At 45.3% G+C, this 14,591-nt stretch overlaps 1 non-coding gene across 1 annotated transcript; it reads left to right on the top strand.

The window, feature by feature from the left end:
• The first annotated feature begins 8,555 nt into the window (after window positions 1-8,555).
• On the top strand, window positions 8,556-8,627 carry Trnat-agu. The gene has a single exon. It is a non-coding gene; the product is annotated as a tRNA-Thr (tRNA).
• Window positions 8,628-14,591: the final 5,964 nt, after the last annotated feature.

Genomic DNA, 14,591 nt, shown 5'->3' with positions numbered 1-14,591 from the left:
ATTAATCCAACCTGGTAAGGGTCCCATACTGATGAGCAATACTCAAGAATCGGACGAACAAGCGTTTTGTAAGCTACTTCTTTCGTCGATGAGTCACATTTTCTTAGAATTCTTCCTATGAATCTCAACCTGGCGCCTGCTTTTCCCACTATTTGTTTTATGTGATCATTTCACTTCAGATCGCTCCGGATAGTAACTCCTAAGTATTTTACGGTCGTTACCGCTTCCAATGATTTACCACCTATGGCATAATCGTACTGGAATGGATTTCTGCCCCTATGTTACTTCAACGACAGCTCAGATATAATCCCCTGTAGCGCGCATACCACTGACCCCTAACCACCACCATTTTCCACTACACTGGTGTTAAGCGAGAGCTCATCGGAGGGTTGGGTGGAGGTCTGTTGTGTTTTCTGATGAAAGTTGGTTCCCCCTCGGCTACATGTTGATTATAAGGAGGCCAGTTGAGGACCTGCAACCAACCTCTCTGCATGCCATACACAGTGGACTTACATCTGAGGTATGGTCTGTGGTGACATTTTGCATGACAGCAGAACTCTCATGGTTATCCCACGCATACTGACTGAAACTTTGTACTTCGGTCTGATGATTCGACCTGTTGAGTTGCAATTCATGAACAACATTCCAGGGGTGTTTTCCAACAGGATAACGCTCGACCACATACCGCTGTTGTAACCCAACATGCTCTACAGAATGTCGACATGCTGCCTTGGCCTCTTCGATCACCAGATGTGTGTCCAATAGAGTAGGCCTACATATGGAACATCAACTCACGACAACTCCGGCGTCCACAAACAGCTGTCACGAAGCAGCATGAAAGGGGTATAAATCAGATAAAAGTATTAAAACTCACTTGTATTGGCTGAGCCAAATTCAAGGCATGCCAGGGAAAGAGGCTGGAGCATGAAATGAGCCGTTATGTCTAAGGTGGGCCAGATCGAAGACTTTGTGTGCCGAGTACGGAATAAGCATTCGACAGAAAAGCGGACGGAAAACCAAAGGAAGTGAGACAAGAGTTTTCATAAGAAATGTTGCAAGAAAGTGTCTACTTCATAAGAGTACATAACGAGGGAGCGTCACAGCAGTAGCAGGATGTAAAGTGAATGTAGCAGAATAAGAAAGACACATTTGCTTAGTACGAACTGAGCTTTGCGTCATAGCGTCACGCTAGCTCCCTTTTAATACTACAGTCCTCCAGTTCTTGTCATGAGTTGATCATTCGGATCGATGGTATTCACAGTAATAGCACTAGATTGCGTGCTTACTACAGTGTAGTGGATCTGCGTCCTTCATACACCAGGACAGTCTACGCCGAAGATGTACTCAAGATGATGGTCTTCACCAGATGAACTTCATGCTGCTTGCCACCTGTCACCTTCTGATGGAGAAACTGTCTTGTCTTCCGACAACGCCACATCATAGAGTGCTAGCAATACTGCGATTACATATGGAACCCAGTAACATGGCCTCTTGGTGTTCACATTCTTTTTCAACACTCAACCGCCTTCGTGTGTTGAAACTTATCATAAGTAGGAAGAAGATCAATCGGCTACACGACTACCAGCGCCAGATGCACTGCGGATGGATCATCAGTGGCCACTGTAGAATTTGGAGGGGATCGAGCATACTCCCCAGCCCACGTGAGAAGCACTTCGCGCTGGGCAGCTGCCTCTCCGCTGAAATAGCAACAGCCGAGGTTGCTGCCGAAGAACGACTACTTGTAAGCAGTGCAAATAGTTATGTGAACTCTAATAAACGTTTTAGTGGCGTCATTGACACTTCAAAGGTTCTCAACAGCCATCCTGACTTCACGCAGAAGTGTCCCCTCTCGGCCCTCTGTACTGTGTTAACAACCCCAGTATTGACCGACCAAATGCAACAGGCATAGAACTCCATACCACGAAATGGCATTTGGTACCTGTACAATACAACGAATGATGTTCACATGCTTGCATTCAACGTTCTGGCCGCGACACCAGTTATTAATGTACTAGCATTTCACTTTTTCAGTGTCTTATCTCGCGCTTACGAAAACCTGCGATCTTCCAGTGTTAATCACTTAAATGTATTACCTAGACAAATGAATTTCTGGGATTTCGTTACTGTACTTTAATTCTTTTTTCGTGTCGAGATTTTTTTCCGTTAGTGTACCTTCGACAAAAACAACCATCCTGAATATCTACAAAAACACATCACATGCATACCATGTAGTAACTTTCTTCCAATCCCTCTCTTTCCAAGCACGTATCCTAGCTGGTGGGGTCTGCTGTTATGGTTAACGGGATTGGGCGTGTTAATTTTAAGAAGTGGCCAGATGCCCTTACTGTCACCACCCCATAACCACCCCCCCCCCTCCCCAGGATGGAATGTGTTCACCCCAATTGTCTGCATCTATTATAATCCATGGAATAGTGCGAACATGTTTCAAATGCTGCGAGTCGTGTAACTGAGGCGGAACGTGGGGACCAGCCCGGTATTTACTTAGCAGGATGTGGAAAACCGCCTAAAAATCACATTCAGGTTGGCCAGCACACCAGCCCTCGTCTTTAGTCCGCCGGGCGGAGTCGATCCGCGGCCGGCGAGCCTACCCGAGGCCAGGTAGCAGCGCGTTAGTGCTCTCAGCTACCCTGGGGGGTAGTAACTTTCTTCCAATCAGAAATAAGAAATCACATACCTTGGTCGGCAACAGCATTCTACAGACATCTGTCAATTACAAACACCACCTCTTCTTCGTTTACTACTAACTGTATATGTACGAGAAGGTTTCTGCTGTTTTCGTACCAGACGTATTCGAATTGTAGAGAACCATTGGAGTATGTTGTAATGTCACCAGTATCTTTTGACGGTTACTTTAAAGAGAATGTATTAACATACACTCCTGCAAATGGAAAATAGAACACATTGACACCGGTGTGTCAGACCCACCATACTTGCTCCAGACACTGCGAGAGGGCTGTACAAGCAATGATCACACGCACGGCACAGCGGACACACCAGGAACCGCGGTGTTGGCCGTCGAATGGCGCTAGCTGCGCAGCATTTGTGCACCGCCGCCGTCAGTGTCAGCCAGTTTGCCGTGGCATACGGAGCTCCATCGCAGTCTTTAACACTGGTAGCATGCCGCGACGGCGTGGACGTGAACCGTATGGGCAGTTGACGGACTTGGAGCGAGGGCGTATAGTGGGCATGCGGGAGGCCGGGTGGACGTACCGCCGAATTGCTCAACACGTGGGGCGTGAGGTCTCCACAGTACATCGATGTTGTCGCCAGTGGTCGGCGGAAGGTGCACGTGCCCGTCGACCTGGGACCGGACCGCAGCGACGCACGGATGCACGCCAAGACCGTAGGATCCTACGCAGTGCCGTAGGGGAACGCACCGCCACTTCCCAGCAAATTAGGGACACTGTTGTTCCTGGGGTATCGGCGTGGACCATTCGCAACCGTCTCCATGACGCTGGGCTACGGTCCCGCACACCGTTAGGCCGTCTTCCGCTCACGCCCCAACATCGTGCAGCCCGCCTCCAGTGGTGTCGCGACAGGCGTGAATGGAGGGACGAATGGAGACGTGTCGTCTTCAGCGATGAGAGTCGCTTCTGCCTTGGTGCCAATGATGGTCGTATGCGTGTTTGGCGCCGTGCAGGTGAGCGCCACAATCAGGACTGCATACGACCGAGGCACACAGGGCCAACACCCGGCATCATGGTGTAGGGAGCGATCTCCTACACTGGCCGTACACCACTGGTGATCGTCGAGGGGACACTGAATAGTGCACGGTACATCCAAACCGTCATCGAACCCATCGTTCTACCATTCCTAGACCGGCAAGGGAACTTGCTGTTCCAACAGGACAATGCACGTCCGCATGTATCCCGTGCCACCCAACGTGCTCTAGAAGGTGTAAGTCAACTACCCTGGCCAGCAAGATCTCCGGATCTGTCCCCCATTGAGCATGTTTGGGACTGGATGAAGCGTCGTCTCACGCGGTCTGCACGTCCAGCACGAACACTGGTCCAACTGAGGCGCCAGGTGGAAATGGCATGGCAAGCCGTTCCACATGACTACATCCAGCATCTCTACGATCGTCTCCATGGGAGAATAGCAGCCTGCATTGCTGCGAAAGGTGGATATACACTGTACTAGTGCCGACATTGTGCATGCTCTGTTGCCTGTGTCTATGTGCCTGTGGTTCTGTCAGTGTGATCATGTGATGTATCTGACCCCAGGAATGTGTCAATAAAGTTTCCCCTTCCTGGGACAATGAATTCACGGTGTTCTTATTTCAATTTCCACGAGTGTATGACACATGGCTTATCTATGAAAGTCTCAAATGGTTACACAAATTTTCTCCTCAACGGTTCCGAAAAACGAGAAAAATATTATCAGAATCAATCTAGCCTTGTAATGTAGTTTAACATGCAGCACGTGATGGGGGTCAAATCTGCACGGCAGGTTAGCGACATTGGCCTGGTACACCTGCCGTGCTCACTTTGGTTTTTAGGCAGTTTTCCATGATCGTTTGAGCAAATGCTTGGCTGATGTGCAATCTGGGCCGCAGAAGAACCAATAATTAGAGCTAGTTTGTACATCCATCTTTTCACAGACGGTTGCGGGATTTCGGCAGTTCGGTATTTGTAGTCAAACCAGCCGTCTAAGTTGTTATTTTATTGCGCTACAATTTTGGACAATATATTTCGCCATCTTCAGGCTCCCTGATCGGCGTGTATGATGATTCCCAACTTTGCTCCAGTCAGAATAGGGGTCAGCATTGAGTGCCTCGTATCCGTAGATTTTTGAGACAGTGATCACTTCAGACATCAACTGCAGACTCCTACACCCTGATCAAGGGGCAAAAACTGGTAGCCCAATAAAATAACAATTTAGATGACTGGAAGGTGCTTGATATGATATTCTATACCCAGAAATACCTGCCTTCCGGGTATGTAGACAAGTTTTGGTTTTCATTTTACGCTTAAAATAAAAGTATTTCTTTATGTTTTAATGTATGAAATATTATCTACTTCGTCATGGTGGTGTTGTAGTAGGATGCGCAGATATATTTATTTATTTAATTTTTTAAGGAAAATCGCCTGTGTAATTTAAGATAGTCTGTATGGAAGAGTTCACCTGACGAATAGTTGGAAGTCGATGACAGTTGGTGAAATTTCAGTTGGTCGCATGAAACTGACATCCTTACTGGTACACGGGTTTTATCTGTGCGATTCCTACTTAGAAAATCATATGCCGCTCTGATACGGACGTTCCTTCGACGGACTCCCATTGTAAATTGACCGATAAACTTGAAGTCGGCCCTCAGTGCCATAATTCTATATGGGAAGCACATTACCTGCTGTGGTGACCACAAGCTGATTACGTCACGAGCTGGCAAACAAGTGGCGGTAGGGCGGCTGCGTGACCGCTGCAAAGCCGCCGTTATGTCCGTACAGAGAGTTTCTTATAGCATTCACTATGCACACCACCCACCTGCAACAACGCAACAGTTCATTGTAAGCTTGAAGATCTGGCAACTTATTTATTTCTTACATAAAATAAATAATATTCGGCTGCTTTGTAAAAAGTATATTTACTAATTTAGTGCTAGTGTAACATACGGTATGAAATCATAGCGGGTTGCATGATACGATTCAGGAAACTAAATCGGTATAATTTTACGAGGGACACCCCAAAAGAAATGCACACTATTTTTTTTTGATCCACCTTTCACTCTACATGTTTGAAAGTTTTACAGTGTGTAGATACATCCCTTAGGAACAATATTTACATTTCTCCACATAATTTCCATCCCTCTCAACTGCCTTACGCCATCTTGGAACCAGCGCCTGTATATCCGCACGGTGAAATTCTGGACCACTGTTTGGCGGCGTGCACAAGGCAGTCATCATCTTCAAACCTTGTTCCACGAAGAGAGTGTTTCAGTTTCCCAAAGAGATGATAGTCATATTGAGCCAGGTCAGGACTGTAATGCGGGTGTTTCAGTGTTGTCCATCCGAGTTTTGTGATCGCTTCCATGGTTTTTTGACTGACATGTGGCCGTGCATTGTCGTGCAACAGCAAAACATCCTGCTTTTGCCGATGTGGTAGAACACGTCTCAGTCGAGCTTGAAGTTTCTTCAGTGTCGTCACATATGCATCATAATTTATGGTGGTCCCACTTGGCATGATGTCCACAAGCAAGAGTCCTTCAGAATCGAAAAACACCGTAGCCACAACTTTTCCAGCAGAAGGTGTGGTTTTGAATTTTTTTTTTTTTTCTTAGGTGAATTTGCATGATGCTACTCCACTGATTGCCTCTTTGTCTCTGGTGAAAAATGATGGAGTCATGTTTCATCACCTGTCACAGTTCTTCCAAGAAATTCATCTCCACCATTCTCGTACTGTTCCAAAAGTTCGCTGCATAACGTTTTTACTGTTTCTTTGTGAGCCACTCTCAACATCCTGGGAACCCACCTGGCACAAACCTTTTTTTAACGCCAACACTTTCAGTATTCTGCAAACACTTCCCTCCCCTATCCCAGCGTAGCGTGACAATTCGTTCACTGTGATGCGTTTGTCAGCAGTCACCAATTCGTTAACACTCTGCCCGATGTCTGGAGTGTGTGCAGTACGAGGCCTGCCGCTGCGAGGACAATCCTCAATATTGCCGTGCCTGCTTTCATACGTAACCTGCTTGCCCACCGACCAACTGTACTGCGATCGACAGCGGCATCTCCTTACACATTATTCAACCTCTTCTGGATGTTTCCCACTGTCTCGTTTTCACGGCACAGGAATTCTATGGCAGCACACTGCTTCTGACGAACGTCAAGTGTAGCAGCCATCTTGAAGACATGCTGTGACGGCGCCACTCACGGGATCAGGTTGAACTAACTTCGAAAACAAGCAAGAAGGATGTATCTACTCACTGTAATACCTTCACACATGCAGAATGAAAACTGTATTTTTACAAAAATAATGTGCATTTCTTTTGGAGTGATCCTCGAATATTATGTAGATTGTTCACTTAAGTCCTTATTGCACTCAGTTATAGTGGATGAGACGGGATATGAGCCGTGATTTTCATACTCTCTGATTTCTTCTTTGCCACCGGCGTCCTTAATAACTTTCCCGACATTTCATATACTTACCATTCCATAACTACAATACCAGATTGGACACCTGCATTATATTGGCAACACAAAGGTAAATCTTTCTTCATCTCTCTCTCCGTTTCAACCATACGACTCTGGAACGATGTACCCTGTAACCTCTCCAATCAAGAGGAGGTTGAAGCTTTATCCGTTACCAACAGCGCAGATTCCCTCTCGGCATATGCCAGCTGTTCCCTCCTAACCTACAGTGAAGCAAGTATCTGTCATATTTTCGACATTTTCCGTGCGCTTCCTCAACTTTATCTCTGTTTTCTTTCTTTCATCTTCTAACCTTATCCTATTAATACTCGTTCTGATTACTTCACTTCTCTGCATTTGAATCCTTCTATGCTATTACGATGCATTTCTGTTACATGGAGTTATTCACATTCAAGCCGAACTCAATCCTTAACACTATGTCTATATTACTACTACTACTACTACTAATACAACTCCTATCACCATCATTATCAGTATTTTTGTTAGTTACTCTTCTTGTGATATGGATATCACAATATTGGTACACTATGGATGTCTTCCCACTCTAGTGCTGCTACGTCATTGACGTAAATGAAACTGAGTCAGGTAGCAGCTCTTGACGACAGATGTAAGGGAGCCGTCAACAACATCAGATGCCCCTGCCATGGTGCACTGCGCTGATATTTAGAACACCTCTCGACATCGCCACTTCTTTCTGATGGAGATGAAGAGTACATTGCAACCTTTTCTTGCGAATGTCGACGATGACTGTTTGTCACGACTAGTAATCCAACCGGTTTCCTCGAAATGTAACGCAATAATACATGCGTGTATTAAATATGTGGTCTATATAAGGGTGGATGGCTTTATATAGAATCACAACGCACTTCAGTAACGTATGGTTCCTGTCAAATGTTCCTCCTACAAGAATAAAAGGTGGGTTAATGAAGAGGGAGGACCTGTAATTTAGTTACTCATTTGTGTATGAAGAGAAACCGTATGGTTCCGGAGACCTTTTTATGTCTGAAACGTCTATGATCTCATATGCCGACTGAAGCGACAAATAGCTATCAGTACCAAGGCTTCTGCAATACTGTTCGAGCTTAGTTGGGATAAAAAGTGCCGGCTGGGGTGGCCGAGCGGTTCTAGGCGCTACAGTCTGGCACTGCGAGACCGCTACGGTCGCAGGTTCGAATCCTGCCTCGGGCATGGATGAGTGTGATGTCCTTAGGTTAGTTAGGTTTAAGTAGTTCTAAGTTCTAGGTGACTGATGACCTTAGAAGTTAAGTCACATAGTGCTCAGAGCCATTTGAACCATCTGAATACCAAGTGGGCTGAGGCATGAATGAGATTTTGGACTGAGAAGGGAGTCATGCTGGGGTAGTCCGTACAGTTGTACACAGCCACTGTGCCACGGTGGCGTAGTTGCTAGCGCATCTGCCTAGTGAGCAGAAGACCTAGGTTCGAATCCCAGCCTTGGTGTATATTTTCATTCGTTCCTATAGTCGGCATATATACATTTGTTTATTTTCCGGAATGTAATTGGCAGTACCAGCGCTTCAGATTTCAGAACGGAGCAAAGAACTCCAAGTGGGGCCACGTCGTCAGAATTCTAACATGTACAATTCTAATTCGTGATAGCTTTATGTGGACTGTTTTCACAAAACAAATTTACCTAATTTCCTAGGAAGGCAGGCCTGTGACAACGTCCTGCTAAAGAATACATTGGTTTCTCAAAGGATCTATATAGATAGATAGACAGATATTCAGCGATCACAGGCCCTGCAGACCACGCGCTGCTTCCACAAAGTGCCTCCATTCCTTCCCGTTTCGTGCCCCGTTCCACCAGGTATCTTCGATTCCCAGGTCCTTCGCCAGGTCGTCCATCCAGTGCTGCCTTGGTCGTCCAATGGGGCATTTGGTTTTTGGTTTCCCCGCTAGTGCCATCTTCGCCTGTCTTCCATCTGGCATACGGGCTACATGACACACCCATTGTATTCTTTTGCTCTTTATCTTTGTTGTCGCATCAGAAGGTGTATATCCTCGTTTTTCCTCCTCCTCCATTCTCCATTATCTAAAACTGTTCCCCATATCTTCCTCATTACTCTTCTTTCAAATATTAATAGTTTTTCCCTTTCTCGCTTAGTCATGCTCCATGTTCCTGAACCGTACATTACTGCTGGGCATATCACTGTGTTGTAGGTTTTCATCTTAGTGTTCACTGAGATCGATTTAGAGCCGAGCGTCTCTCGTAGTGAATGCATGCATTTCGTTCCCACTGCTATTCTTTCCTTGATGTCCATTTTTATGTTGTTGTCCATGGTAATCCAAGATCCCAAGTATTTGAACTGGTCTACTCTCTTGAACCTCTTACCATCTATCTCAAGAAATTCTGTCTGCTCTTGTCTTCTTCCTAATTGCGTGAACTCAGTTTTATCTCCATTCACTTTGAGCCCTACCTTCTGTGCATAATTGTCCATTTTCTGGTACATTTCTATCAACTCGTGCTTTGATTCACTTAATAGTACTATGTCATCTGCATATGCGAGACAATTGAAGTTACGGTCCATCTCTACTCCAGCCCACTCCTGTTGCCTACACTCTTTTATTACTTTCTCTATGATGGCATTGAACAGAACACATGAGGATGCATCCCCTTGTGTGAGGCCTTTCTCAATCTCGAATGTTTCTGATGTAGATCCTCGGCAACGTACTGCTGTCTTTTACCATTCCATATAAGCATTCACCATTCTGACTAGCTTCTCAGGGATTCTGAAGTCCGGCAATAAGTCTTCAAATCGCCGTTTTGATTTACAACAGTTGGACAAGGATAAGGAAATACCACTAAAATGAATGGTTGGGCATAAACGCAGATGCTAGCCGAGACAGCTGTCACGCTATTGCTGTTCTCAACGAACGGCACATGTGCAATGCATCAATACGTTGCAAGTGCCAGTTGCGGACAACTCGTGCTCGTGTGGTGAACATTTCCGTAACCACCGTAGCCGAAGGGTGTTGCGTTTCAAGAACATTCGAACGTCTACGCCATATACTCGGAAAGCAGAGAACATCTACATAAATACATACATACATACTTATTCTGCAACCCGTCGTACCACTACCAGTCATTTCCTTTCCTATTGCACTCGCCAATAAAGCAATGAAAAAACGACTATCCACACGCATCCGTATGAGCCCTAATTTCTCGTATCTTGTCTTTGTGGCCCTTACATGAAATGTATGTTGGCACAGAAGAACCGTTGGGCAGTCAGCTTCAAGTGACGATTCCCTAAATTTTTCTCAACAGCGTTCCTCGAAAAGAACGTCGGCTTTCCTCCAGGGGTTCCCTTTTTGAGTTCCCGAAGCATCTCCGTAATGCTTCGAAATGTTCGAACCTATCGGTAACAAATTCAACAGCCTGCCTCTGATTTACTTCCATGTCTTCCTTTAATCCGACCTCTTGTGAATCTCAGACATCCGAGCAGTACTCAAAAATACGTCGTACTATTGTGCTATAAGCAGTCTCCTTTACAGGTGAATCACTGTTTGGCTAAATTCTCCCAATAAACCGGACTACTCGCCTTCCCGACCATAGTCCTCACATGACTGTTCCATTTCATATCGCTCTGCAACGTTTCGCTCCGATGTTTAAAAGAAGCGGCTGTGTCAAGCAGGACACTACCACCAATGCGGCATCCGAATATTACAGGTTTGTTTTTCCTACTCATCCACATTACCTCACATTTTTCTACATTTATTGATAGCTGCCATTCATCACACTAACTAGAAATTTAGCCTAAATTCTCTTGTGTCATGCTACAGTCACTCAACTTCGGCGTCTTCCCGTACACCACAGCAGCGTCAGCGAACTACCACCCAGTCCCCCAAGTCATTTATTTATATAGAAAATAATAGCGGTCCTATTTCCCTGGGCACCCCTGACGAGACCCTTGTCTCTGATGAGGATTCCTTTTCTTACGAAGTCTTCAAGCCATTCATAATCTGGGAACTTATTCCATAAGCTCTAACTTTCGTTAACAGCCTGCAGTTTTGGCACCGTGCGAAATTCTTTCCGGAAATCTAGAAATATGGATTCTCCCTGTTATGCATCCATCTAGAAATATGGATTCTCCCTGTTATGCATCAATAGTTCGCGTTGTACAGGGTGATTCAAAAAGAATACCACAACTTTAGGAATTTAAAACTCTGCAACGACAAAAGGCAGAGCTAAGCACTATCTGTCGGTGAATTAAGGGAGCTATAAAGTTTCATTTAGTTGTACATTTGTTCCCTTGAGGCGCTATTGACTAGGCGTCAGCGTCAGTTGAAGCTAAGATGGCGACCGCTCAACAGAAAACTTTTTGTGTTATTGAGTACGGCAGAAGTGAATCGACGACAGTTGTTCAGCGTGCATTTCGAACGAAGTATGGTGTTAAACCTCCTGATAGGTGGTGTATTAAACGTTGGTGTAAACAGTTTACAGAGAATGGGTGTTTGTGCAAAGGGAAAAGTTCTGGACGGCCGAGAACGAGTGATGAAAATGTAGCACGCATCCAGCAAGGATTTGTTCGCAGCCCAGGAAAATCGACTCGCCGAGCTAGCAGAGAGCTGCAAATTCCACAATCAACTGTATGGAGAGTCCTACGAAAAAGGTTAGTTATGAAACCTTATCCCGAGGCGATGGATCGGCCGCCAGGCAGCCCGTGACAGAGCACTTCATCACTGGCCTCCAAGAAGCCCTGATCTTACCCCCTGCGATTTTTTCTTATGGGGGTATGTTAAGGATATGGTGTTTCGGCCACCTCTCCCAGTCACCATTGATGATTTGAAACGAAAAATAACAGCAGCTATCCAAACTGTTACGCCTGATATGCTACAGAGAGTGTGGAACGAGTTGGAGTATCGGGTTGATATTGCTCGAGTGTCTGGAGGGGGCCATATTGAACATCTCTGAACTTGTTTTTGAGTGAAAAAAAACCTTTTTAAATACTCTTTGTAATGATGTATAACAGAAGGTTATATTATGTTTCTTTCATTAAATATACATTTTTAAAGTTGTGGTACTCTTTTTGAATCACCCTGTGTAATGTGCTGGATCATCGAAATAAGCTACTTGGTTTTAAAAAAAAATCATTGTATTCGAGCTGAGAATATGTTCAAGTAGTCTGCAGTAAACCGATGTTAGGGATATCGGTCTTTAATTCTCATGTCCGTTCTTTTACTCTTCTTGTATACAGGAATCAACTGCGCTTTTTTCTCGTCGCTAGGGGCTTTGCGCAAGACGAGAGATTCGCGATAAATGCAGGACAAGTAACATAACGCGGGCGAAAGTGAGTATTTATCGATCGTGACAGACGGCCACTGAACAGGATTGTGTCGAAAATAGGAAGAAGACAGCTACAAAAGTCACTGCAGAATTGAGCGTCGCACACGTGAAGCCTGTCAGCAAAGCGCAAAGGGGGCTCTAGAAGCAGGGAATTTCAGGGTGAGCTTGTATTCCGCAACCACTCATTAGTGCTGCAAATCCCCGTAACAGTAAATCGTAGAGCCCGAGCCATAAAAGCTGGACTATGTAGGAGCCGAAGAAAGTCATTTGGTCGGCTGTGTCTTGTTTCGCACTGTTTCCAACTTCTGGCCAAATTTTGTGTCCCAAGGTTAGAATACGGCAGGGATCGGTCATGATTTGGGATGCAATACCGTGGTATTACATGCACACCATGTTTACTCTGTTACTATGCGACGTCGCATTAGTGCCAATGATTATGTGACCATTTTTAATTATCAGGTACGTCCCATGGTACAATGCTTGTTCCCAAACGGTCCTGCTGTGTTATACATATACATCTACATCCATACTCCGCAAGCCACCTGACGGTGTGTGGCGGAGGGCACCCTGAGTACCTCTATCGGTTCTCCCTTCTATTCCAGTCTCGTATTGTTCGTGGAAAGAAGGATTGTCGCTATGCCTCTGTGTCGGCTCTTATCTCTCTGATTTTATCCTCATGGTCTCTTCGCGAAAAATAAGTAGGAGGGAGCAATATAATGCTTGACTCCTCGGTGAAGGTATGTTCTCGAAACTTCAACAAAAGCCCGTACCGAGCTACTGAGCGTCTCTCTTGCAGAGTCTTCCACTGGAGTTTATCTATCATCTCTGTAACGCTTTCGCGATTACTAAATGATCCTGTAACGAAGCGCGCTGGTCTCTGTTGGATCTTCTCTATCTCTTCTATCAACCCTATCTGGTAAGGATCCCACACTGCTGAGCAGTATTCAAGCAGTGGGCGAACAAGTGTACTGTAATGTACTTCCTTTGTTTTCGGATTCCATTTCCTTAGGATTCTTCCAATGAATCTCAGTCTGGCATCTGCTTTGCCGACGATCAACTTTATATGATCTTTCCATTTTAAATCAGTCCTAATGCGTACTCCAAAAAAATTTATGGAATTAACTGCTTCCAGTTGCTGACCTGCTATATTGTAGATAAATGATAAGGGATCTTTCTTTCTATGTATTTTCAACACATTACACTTGTCTACATTGAGATTCAATTGCCGTTCCCTGTACCATGCGTCAATTCGCTGAAGATCCTCCTGTATTTCAGTACAATTTTCCACTGTTACAACCTCTCGATATGCCACAGCATCATCCGCAAAAAGCCTCAGTGAACTTCCGATGTTATCCACAAGGTCATTTACGTATATTCTGAATAGCAACTATCCTACGACACTCCCCTGCGGCACACCTGAAATCAATCTCACTTCGGAAGACTTCTCTCCACTGAAAATGACATGCTGCGTTCTGTTATCTAGGAGCTCTTCAATCCAATCACACAATTGATGTGATAATCCATACGCTCTTACTTTGTTCATTAAACGACTGTGGGGAACTGCATCGAACAAGACGACAGGGCTCCTGTCCACGCGGATGGTATCGTCCAAGACTGGTTTCGTGAGGAGGAGAATAAATTTCTGTGTCTCCCTTGGCTGGCTGGCTCTGAGCACTATGGGACTTAACTTCTGAGGTCAAATCAGTCCCCTAGAACTTAGAACTACTTAAACCTAACTAACCTAAGGACATCACACACATCCATGCCCGAAGCAGGATTCGAACCTGCGACCGTAGCGGTCGATCGCTTCCAGACTGTAGCGCGTAGAACCGATCGGCTATCCCGGCCGGCGCGTCTCCCTACCACAGTCACGAATCTGTATATTATTCTGCCTTCGTGATATACTTTGGAGGGAAGGGTGCATGATCACTATCCACGTCCATCCTCATTGTTTGCACTTGCATTATTTTGCATTAAGACTGGTATAAGCCATACGGGACTAGTATTTATCCATTCCGAGACAACTGGGAGCTGTTTTGAAAGCCAGTGGTTTTCCTACAGGTATTTGGTATGGTGATGTGTTGGGTTTGGGTTTTTCATATTTTTGTCCACACCCTTCA

The sequence above is a fragment of the Schistocerca piceifrons genome, chromosome 5 (assembly GCF_021461385.2).
Source record: "Schistocerca piceifrons isolate TAMUIC-IGC-003096 chromosome 5, iqSchPice1.1, whole genome shotgun sequence".
Taxonomy (NCBI): Eukaryota; Metazoa; Arthropoda; class Insecta; order Orthoptera; family Acrididae; genus Schistocerca; species Schistocerca piceifrons.
This window is presented reverse-complemented; position numbering and strand designations above follow the sequence as displayed.